We start from the raw sequence: 6,215 nt of genomic DNA on the forward strand, positions 1-6,215 counted from the left end.
ACCATAGAGAAGGTCTTCTATTTCTTGCACAACAGCTGAGTGGTCATCATTGGAGTAGATGGCATTGCAATAATCCTTTGGGTTTTGAAGAGGTTTACCAGGAAGAGAGACTTGTGGTTCAGAAGTGCAGATGCCCTTGTTCTTTTTAATAGACTTTAGTTCAGCGCCCAGTGTCTCCATGTCAGATACCATCTTTTGTTGTCCTAGTAAGAGCTGTTGGAGAAGAACATTGAAAACAGGACTTTGTTGAACAGTTGGTGGCTGAAACTGATGTTGAACCGGTGCTTGCTGTTGGAACTGTGGAGGACCAAACCCAGGTGGTGCCTTTTGCTGCTGTGTATTGAAACTAGGACCCTGAAATGGTTGCTGTTGCTGACCAAAACCTTGATTCTGACCAAACTGATTCTTTGGTTGAAAAGATCTTTGAAAGTTATTCTGGGGAACAAAGTTCTGTGGAGCTTGAGGATTGGGATACACCTTGTCTTGTGGGTTAGCTACATTGGTGTTCCTGTAAGAGAGGTTTGGATTGGCATTACCATACTGATACCTCTGGAACCTCTGATTCCCAATGTAGTTTAGTTCCTCTTGGGTTAGACCTTCTTCACTGATGTTCTCAAAGATTTGAGATGGTTCCTCATACTCTCCAACAAAATGCATTGGCTTGTGAGTTACCAGCTTCAACTTGTCTAATTCACTTCTCAACTTCTCTGGTGACCCTCTGTTCTGAGCTTGAACCTTCATTCCTATTTTACCTGTCATAGTCTTCACCATAGGTATCATTGCTCAATGCTAAGTTCTCCACTAGCTCTAAAGCAGCATGAATCTCTTTACCCAGGAAGTTCCCATTTGAAGCAGTATCCAGTTGGTTTCTAATCTTGGGAAGAGCTCCTCTATAGAGTGTGCTGAGGAGAGAAGCTTCACTAAACCCATGGTGTGGGCATTGGTTTGTGTAGCTCCTGAATCTCTCATATGCTTCACCAAAACTCTCATTGCTGTGTTGAGTGAAGCTAGAGATTTGGTTCCTCAGTTTTGCAGTTCTTGAAGTTGAGAAGAACTTAGATAAGAAAGCTTGCTTGCATTGCTCCCAGGTTTGAATGGAGCCTCTTGGAAGATTCTTCTCCCATTGATGAGCTTTATCACCAAGACTGAATGGGAATAGTCTTAGCTTAAAGCTGTCTTCTGAAACTCCATTTATTTTTGTCAGATCACACACCTTATCAAACTGGTCCAAGTGTTCCAAGGGGTCTTCCATTGCTAACCCATGGAACTTTGAGTTCTGGACCATATTCAACAATGATGCATTCACTTCGAAGTTGTTGTTTTGCACAGGAGGTGCCTGAATACCAGCTCCATACTGATGAGCATTGGCCCTGTCATTCTCTCCAACATAGACTTGGGGTTGCTCATATCTTCTTTGCTGTGGTTGGAAAGGGTGGGGTTGGTGTTGCACCTGTTGTCTCTGCTGTACATTGGCCTGATGCCTCTGTTGATGAGCTTGAGCTTGTCCCTGGTGGACATAAGCTTGTTGGTGGTGCACCTGTTCCTGATGAACATTACCCTGATGAAGCCCTTGACCAACTCCATTACCAGCTCCATTACCCTGAGCCTGTTGCTCTTGAACCGGTTGTTCTATATCTACCACGTGATCTCTTTGTTCTTCCATCTCAGCCTGATCAATCTGTCTACCACGTCTGTCCCTTCTCCTCCTTGGTACCAGAAGGTTGATGTTGTCGTTGAGAGGGAAAGGTGGACCACAGCTTCTTGATCTAGACCTGGTGTTCATACACCTGAAATCACAAACAGAACTTGAAAGCAATCAGTAAAAACAAGAAAGTAAGCACTTGATCTCAAGAACAGATCAGAGCTTAATACTAATCAACCACAACCCGGCAACGGCGCCAATTGATAGACAAGACTTTTTAGGGTCTCAGGGCTATCAATCCCCTTGTCAATGTAGCACAAAGAGGTTTATCAATCCAGATGTGGTGTTAGACACTAAACTATGTGATCAGTTCTTAATTCAAGCAAACAAGAGTGATTTTTGTTAACTAATGACAACTAACAAACTTAAACAGGTTTAAAGCCAAATGACAATGATAAATGATGTGCATATGATATGATGGAGGCATGAGATTCTAGACATGATAGTTGGTTAGGGTGCTTTGGTGCTAAACTAGAAATGCTAATGACAATGATGAGACATGATTCAAGTGATTAAGAACTCTAATCTAGGTTAATCCCCTCATGAAGGAATTAACCTCTACACTATCCATTTTCAAACCAAATCATCATTTGTGAAATATGAATCAATAAGCATTAAGAAACAGTTCTAAAAGATCATCTAAGCAATTAACAAGCATCATCATGGCATTAAATGCAAAGATCTCTAACATAGCTCTTTCAGGCATTTCATCAAACATTTTTGATGCATGAAATGCCTAAGATCTAGACCACATATGATGTGTATGGATCTCGCCTAGAGATCAGCTATTTAGAGAGATGAGATCATGAATCTAGCCCTAAGCACTCCTAATCTAACACTTTAGCACCCTAACCTACACATCTAGAACCTCATTAAGGTAACTACTCACTAATCATGATCAACACACTAGATCCTTTGCAAGATGTGTTGTTAATCATGATTAGAAGTTTGATTTGATGATAAGAAATGATGAACAAGATGGAAACAAAACTTCAAAATCGATCTTCAGCTCTCTAAAACAAAGTGTATTAAGTAGGTTTTCACAAAAGGGGAAAGAAGACTAAAAGTAGATTCAGTCTTCTCTACAAATTAGGTCTAGAAACCTTATAAAGGAGGCTTGGGCGAACCGGGTCAACCCGGAACAAACCGGGTACTGACCCGGCCTTGATGGGTAAGTGTAGGTTTGCCATGGTCTGGTGTGCTCTTGGAGTGACCGTGGCAATCCTGACCGTGTCAAAGTCTTTACTTGTGTTCTTGGTTTCTTTTGATGCCACGGTCTGATCAAGCTTCATCTGGAACTCGTGGCAAGTTACCGTGTCAAACGCCGAAGATGTGTAAAGGTTGCCACGGTCAAGCCCCCAGACCGTGGCATGCTGACCGTGCCAAAACCCGCATGCATGTGAAATCCTTCCCAGCCAAGTCTATGCTTGCCACGGCCCAAGTCTCAGGCCGTGGCATTGAAATCGTGTCAAAAGCCGAAGCTGTGTAGAAGTTGTCTCCAGCCACTTGTTCATTTGCCACGGTCAAGTCCCAGACCGTGGCATTCAGCTCGTGCCAATCGCCGAAGGTTGCAAGAAGTTGCCACGGTCAAGCCTCAGACCGTGGCATTTAGGCCGTGTCAATCGCCGAAGGTTGCAAGAAGTTCCTCTCAGCCAAGTGTGTGTTTGCCACGGTCAAGTGTAGACCGTGGCATGAAGATCGTGTCATTTGCCGAGGGTGCACAAAAGTTGCCACGGCCAAGTGTGGACCGTGGCATTCCATCGCGGCATGCTTAACTTAGTCACTCTGGGCTGTCTGGACCATCTCGCATTCCGGAGAGTGTAACTTCCTGGAGACTTGTCCGAATTGAGTGACTCCGGTTGCAGAAGACAGAGGACTCATTAATCTCCAACTTTGGTGAAGGAATTTTCAGTGCTTGGGAAGTGTAAGGCTTCCTGGAGGGCACATCTTTGCAGTGCATTTACACGACCAGAGAGAGGCGTCTAGACATGTGTCCATTCCGGAGACCGTATCTTTCTGCTCAAAGCTCCGAATTGACTGATCTCGGATGTTCTGGAAAGAAGACTCAAATGTCTCTGATTCTCATGCAGGCCCCGGAAACTGAATCGGCCTGGAAGTGCACCGTCCTTCGCATCCTTCAGAACTGATCTGCTCGGTCCGGAATACCTGCGAGACAGGGGTTCCTTCCGACGAGCTTATCTCTCTCCTCACGCGTCCGAATTCCACGATTCTACTTGCTATGAGACCGTGATGCAATGCTCTCCAACTTCTATGAAGCACCCGCCGTCTGAATCGGACCGGAAGGTTCCCCGGACAGGCGATTTCTGAGACATGTTTGCACCCGGAGATTTTGGCCGATACACTTCATTCGCGGTACATGAAAATGGCCGGTAAAGCTTCCCGCGGTCCATGAAAATGGCCGGTAAAACCTTCCTGGCCAGCGAGAATGGCCGATAACCTCCATAGACCCAATTTTTCCACTTTTTCAAGCTTTGCTCACCATTCCACCTCCTGGATTCTTCTTTTCAGCTCCAAATTCACCTGATAGACACTCAAAACATGCAAAGACTCATTGGGACCTAATGCATCTTCTAAGTTCTAAAACAAACCCTAAGGACCTAAAATGCATGAAATAAAACATGATTTGGAATGATTTATGCAACCTAAATGATGTAAATTATGAACATATCATGAGGAATTCCAAAATTGCAGATGTTGTTTTCCCATACGGACTCTTACCTTGTAGGAGAACTCGATTTTGGTCGATGTCTTTGCCTCTATCCACTTCGTGAAGTAATTGGTCACAACCATCAAGTACTCCCTCTGCCCTACCGCCATTGGTATTTTTCCCACAATATCTAGCCCCCACTTCATGATTAGCCAGGCTGAGCTAATGGTTCGCAAGTTCTCTCGGCGGCATATGGCTGACCTAGAAAAATCTTTGGCATTTGTCACAATGTTTGATGTATCTAGTCGCGTCCCAGTTCATTGTTGGCCGGTAATAGCCTGCGGACATGATCTTCCCTGCGAGCTTCTGTCCGTTGGTGTGCGCTCGGCAGTCCCCCTCATGCACTTCTCGGAGTACCCTTCCTATCTCGTGTTCCGCTACACATTTCATATACGGCCCGATAAATGACCTTCTGAAGATGTCCTCTTTAATCAGGCAATACATGGCCGTTTACATTCTTAACTGCAGGATGTGGATGATGAGATCTTACCATCCTCCAGCACAGTCCACATCGAGCGCCTGAACCGCCTCTATCTGATGTAGCCTTAACCCGGGTAGCCAGCTAACGGGGATATCATACTCTGGTAGGCGCTTGAGGGATGACGCTAGTTTCGCTATTGCGTCTGCCAAGTTGTTTTCGCTCCTTGGTATTTTTATGATTTTCACCGTTTCAAATACCTCCAGCTTCTGCTTCGTCAATTCTCTCATAAGTCCGTTCCATTATCTCATTCTTGGCTTTGAATTCTCTCATAAGTTGGCTGACTAAGAGTTTCGAGTCGCTGTACACGACCAGCCGGCGTGCCCCCAGATCCTTTGCTACATCCAAGCCAAGCAGCATTGCCTTATATTCAGCCATGTTTTTGGTGGCCTGGAATCGACATGGAATAGACTTGTACGCGGTATCTCCGAACGGTTTCACGATTACTAGCCCGATTCCTACTCTCTTCTTATTTCTGGAGCCATCCACGTGTATCTTCCAATGCGAGCTCGCTGCTCGTACTGCCTCGACCTCTTCTAGATCGGCTCTGGGAGAGAAGGAAAGTCCATTAACGCCTGAGATTTGATTGCGATCCTTATTTGGTATCGAATGTCATGCTCCCCTAATTTGATGGCCCACTTCATGAGCTGCCAAGATATGTCAGGGCTGTGAAATACCAACTTCATCGGAAAAGACGTGACTATTGTGATGGGATGGGCCTGGAAGTATGGACACAGTTTCCTCGCAATCATTGATATATTCAAAAATTGCATCATTTAATGTACATATTTAAGTCCAAATCATGTCTCATTTGCATACATGTTAGGTTTTTAGGCATTGTTTTAGGACTTAGTGGAAAACAATCAATACATTTGGAGCAGCGAGTAAAGTATTCCAGAAAAGTACAAGATAATGGAGTCTAGATTCCAGAACAGTTATAATCAATACATTTGGAGCAGCGAGCTGAAAGATACACCCACCAGAAGACAGACCTGTCGTGCATCCATCCTGAAGCAATCCAATACGTTTGAAACATTTCCTGTCCGGAGAGCCTTGCCGTCCGATTTAGCTGTCGGGGTCTTCATAACAGTTTTAGAAGATTGCGCTGTGGTTGAATAACAGTTAGAATCAGAGGATATGGAGTCATGAGCTGAGAGTTAAGCTCCCCGGAAGACACACCTGTCTCGCTACAGTTTCAAGACAGATCCGGTGAGTCACAAAGCTTATGTGGGACGATGCCTTTCCAATCCGATTCAGTTGCCGGGGCCTTCAAAAAGATTCAAGGTCTTTGAGTGCGCTTTCCAGAA

At 44.8% G+C, this 6,215-nt stretch overlaps 1 non-coding gene across 1 annotated transcript; it reads left to right on the top strand.

The window, feature by feature from the left end:
• The first annotated feature begins 923 nt into the window (after nt 1-923).
• On the top strand, nt 924-1,030 carry LOC112085628. Its single transcript, XR_002898929.1, has one exon. It is a non-coding gene; the product is annotated as a small nucleolar RNA R71 (small nucleolar RNA).
• Nucleotides 1,031-6,215: the final 5,185 nt, after the last annotated feature.

This window comes from Eutrema salsugineum, unplaced genomic scaffold, assembly GCF_000478725.1.
Source record: "Eutrema salsugineum unplaced genomic scaffold, Eutsalg1_0 scaffold_3, whole genome shotgun sequence".
Classification (NCBI taxonomy): domain Eukaryota; kingdom Viridiplantae; phylum Streptophyta; class Magnoliopsida; order Brassicales; family Brassicaceae; genus Eutrema; species Eutrema salsugineum.